The sequence below is a fragment of the Haliotis rubra genome, unplaced genomic scaffold, assembly GCF_003918875.1.
Source record: "Haliotis rubra isolate DU_JTF1 unplaced genomic scaffold, ASM391887v1 Scf433, whole genome shotgun sequence".
NCBI classification, from domain to species: Eukaryota; Metazoa; Mollusca; class Gastropoda; order Lepetellida; family Haliotidae; genus Haliotis; species Haliotis rubra.
Window position 1 is genome coordinate 853,165 of NW_025767117.1, and position 4,865 is coordinate 858,029.

Genomic DNA, 4,865 nt, shown 5'->3' on the forward strand with positions numbered 1-4,865 from the left:
CTCTGGTGAATGATAACTGATACGAATATACGCTCATATTTATACTGAACTGATCACGGAAACATGACGTCACAAACAAGTTTATCTGTCAACAAGACAATCAAAGATTTAAACCCCACCGTGTGCTTGGCAATGAAAACGAGATCACCGCCAGCCGAGCGTGGAGGGTTTGATCAACAGGTGGACAACACAAACAAGATACCGATAAGCTAAACACCTGGGGCCATCAAGCGTACATACGTCCTTGATACAATCTGAACCTTTTGTTTGGCCGGATGAACTGACCAACGGTGTTCCGGCCTTCGGAAAGAGCTCAATTAGCAGCAAGCAGCCGGTGAGTATGATAATTAGATATTGATTGTCGGGTAACAATGGGTAAATAAACATTGCAGAAAAAAGGAGTATAGCAGGCCTGAAAAGGAGAGGTGTTGCTAATGAGAGCAGTTAATTAGTACAATCAGTTTCATGATAACATCTTTTCTCTACTTCATATCTGTTTATGAAATCATGATCTGTTTGAAACGTCATAGTACAATACAATAAAGACGTTGTTATCCGTAAGTGTCCTACCATTCGTATGACGGCATGATGGTGACGAGGTAGCATGGCCAAATCTATAACTTTCTGCCATTTGAGACACATTATTGCTTTATGATGTATGATTATTTAATTACCTCTGTATATCCATCTTTAACTACAGAACGGCCAGAAACAAGCAAAACGATTCACGACTGAAACACCGATGGATTTCAGTGTAAAGGAATAACTAGTCTTGTCCTCCCCCAGAAACAAAGTCTCTCTGGTGTAGAGGACAAAACAGCTGTGAAAATTATATGAATGGACCAATTTGCGAAAGGGGTAAGCATGTCCTGCCAACTAATAGCACCTGTTATTCATACAATTTTCCTTAAAAGGGACTAGTGATTAACAAACTGTTCATGTTTACCGTATAGCACTGAAAGCCCCATTCTAATGTTCAGTGGAATGCACGCACTTTCATTAATCGTCTAAAGCAACAAACAAATGTATATTCTTCTTGAATGCACTAACATGAAACAAAGCTTCAAGAGAAATAATTTTTAGCTCATCAGGCACTATATATTTATGTTTGTTCTGTCCTATGCCATGTAAACACAAGAAACGTTCCGACTCATTTGTTGTTCTCGGTATATTGGTATGTCGTTTCGTCCTTGACTGTGAGCTGACCCGGAGCTAATCGACTCCCCAGACCCGCACACAGCGGGTTCACACACAACAAGAAGGAACAGTATTTCCGAAATTTAAAAATGGGACGAAATAAACGTATCATCCGAGGCCCATATGACCAAAGTTTGAAATTTACGTATAATGTGGCTGCCAAATTGACATTTCTCCTGAAATAAAATGCACATGGTAGGTAAACTATGAACATATATGACAAAAATGTGTGATGGTTATCATTTTCATATATTTCTAATGCGTGAAATAATTGTAAATGTTATTCATTGATATCATAGTCAGTTCCAAAGTAAATACAAGGTTTTGATTTAAACTTAAGGAGGATAAATGGCTTTTAGTCCTTCTGTGCTTTACACTGGAAAGTCATAGTCATTCACAATCTGCTGGAATTGAATATGGAATTTGCCATGAAGGATACAATAACATGCAAGCTTTCTAACCGGTTAGGTGATGCTATAAAACAACTTTTAAGTGTTTAAACGTCAGTGCTCATATTCAAATTGAATGTTTTAATATACCTATAATTTTCATTCTATGGGTTTTCTCAAATTTCTGCAGGACAGCTTTCGAAGAATATGAACCATGAAACCTACATATGTTTAGCGAAATCTGTGGCAACAGGATGCATTTCTAAAATATAGATATTTCCTTATGGGTGAATTTGTAAGCTGTGCCTCGCCATAAATTAATATCTCAAGTGAATTTTCAGTCTATTCTTCTAACTAGATCAAAATTAAAGTGGAGTGCAATTGTCTTTCCCCATGCATTTTTAAACTCAGTTAAGATCCTATTCAAATACAGTTATAAGAATGTCCTGCTGACTATGGCACACTAGTGGTTTCTCTTTAATGTTTTCCTGTATTTCCAAGTTAAGGTTGCATGAAGAATGGTACTCTAGTTGATTCTTGCTTAACTCATCATAGAAAATTAATTTCGCTTATCTTCCATTGCATGCATGGCTTATGTTACAATAACAATGATTCTTTTCAATGGCCACTGTAGGAACTAGGATACAGAAACAGCATATTTTGTATGCCCGAAGGAAAGCCCAATTTCAAGAACTAATGCTCCGGAAACTAAAGCCAAAAACGTAACAGTAGAACCTCTCTCCTTCATCCAAATTGAATGTTCGCTTGCTGCAGCCACTGACGCTAGGGTCCCAAGAAGGGTATCGTTTGGTAATTCATAGCTGTGAGTTCAAAATGTATCATGACCTGATCACAGCAAATTGTTCTTAACACGTCTTTCTGTCTTTATATTAGCATCGGGCAATTCCTTTCTGTGGAAGGTGTCTATGAGGTAAGTACTCTATTAAAGTGTTCAATCCTTGTAGGATAATTTAAACACGTGTTGATGCTTAAAAACGTTCGAACCCTAAACGTTTTCGAAACTGTCTGGAAAGTTTTAGATTAAGTTTATTAGAACACATCGCTATAATATTCAGATGATCAAGAACATTTTAAATTTGTTTTGGGTTGGGCAATGTTATCAATGATTTTCAAACACCAATATTAGTTGGTCTCATAAAGACACAACGCTCTACATTTATTTCCTGACATTACTCTGTTATATTCCTCCAAGACTCCAAGGGTTAAATTTGATATTGTCAGATCAGTAGGTCTGCTTGAAAAGTACGTGCCACTTATTGACACTCGAAAGTGACGGGGTAGCTGAGAAATGACGCTAGTGAGTATATTCCATATTTAATCAAATGTTTTTGTTCAAAACAGGTTAAGACTTAGAGATTTTTTAGCACTAGGCATTTGTTATATATGTCAAACGTACTAAGCATATGTTATAAGGGTATTATGTCCAAATGAAATGTTGTATTTGTGTTAGTACATGCAGCACGCAAAAGCAGACAGTAGGCATCCTGGGTTAAATAATATCCATTTAGAAGGAGGAAAATATAGACTAAAGCTATGACTATTGTCATAATAATACCCCATTACATCATATATGACCCTACCCCCTCAGCACACACACACACACACACACACACACACACACACACACACACACACACACACACACACACGCACGTACACGCACACACCCACCCACAGTCAAACACCCACCCACCAACGCACACACATCACAAATACACAGACACAGAGGCATGCCTCAACAACTTCAGGAATCCCGAAGGCCACCCATTCCAGCACACTTCAGCTCTTACATACAAATAGAATATCGTCAATGTATTTGACTATTAGCACAGGCATCTCTGTAAACGGTTCGGTCAGCAATTGGCGTGAACATTATGTTGTTGTAATTACTTTCACTACTGCTAGATCTCCTAAACTGTTAGTTTATTATTGACTCAGGTATTGTGTCTGGAACACACCAAGACTTCATGGGCACGCTAATCATTCATGGCGTAACACAATACATGTGTGGCAGCAATGACTACTAAACATCACTCATTCAAAGTGAACATTACTGAAATCCGGGCAAGAGATAACAAGATTACAAGTCTGAACGAAACCTATCTTACAAAACATGTGACAATTCGTCTAAGCCTAAATGGCCCAAGCAACTGTATTGTTCCAACAGGGATAAGAAATTCAACATCATGAATAAAAGTTTCCCGGATCTTTGTTTACTGAAAAACAACAACACTGTAACCAATTACAAGACACTGAAGTAACATGGTTTCCTATGACCTCCAGGACAAGTTTGTTCTTCTCTCTACCTACCAAATATATGCTGCGCCATTTTGATGTTTCATTAGTAATGCCCTTCCACAAACTATATGTATAACGCCTTATACAGGATCAAGTTCAAGGTGGGTTCAAGGACCTGTATCACGCTTACTGATTGTATCTACACGACGCCTTGTCGTTATACGTTGTTTTATCTATATGTGTAGCCTTGTCACACACACTGAGGACATATGCACCCATAGCATTAAGGATATTGCATAAACTGTACAGAGCCGCCAGCAATATTTAATCAGCAATATTGAAGCAATTTACGGATTTAACACTATGTTTGGTTGAAATGTGTTTAACCTTCCCTGATGAAAGATGTCATGGAGTTGTAACATAGATAGATGCACTTTTTTCCAAGGACGTGTCTGAAATCTCACTCGTACTTTTGACTTTTGTCTTTAAATGTCACTTTTCATTCATTCATTCATTCATTCATTCATTCATTCATTCATTCATTCATTCATTCATTTATTCATTCTACCTGTGGTGGGGTAGAATGTGAACGCGTGTCCGCAAACACTTGTATGTACCGTGGCTATTTCACAGCAATTCATATGTAAGCAGAACAGTATAGTAGCCAGTGGTAGTAGCTAGGATTACATTTGACCAATGAAGACATTATATGCCTCTACGTACGCACCGCGATGTGTACATCAGAGGTACAACAACAGGTACACTGCAAAAGCCATTGCATGGAATTAAAACATATTTTATGTTTCCACTGTATAAATTCAACACACCCATGTCTAAGGAATTACTTAGCGATTGACGGCTCCAGAGTCGTGTACCTATTTGCGGCTGTTGATGCCCTAGAAATAATCATCCCATATTTCAGTAAAATGAAAATGGGTGTCTCGTTATCTTGCAAATTTCTGTCGTCATTGGTGAAATATCACATGACTGCATCCTAATCACTTCACTTAATCATGGTTA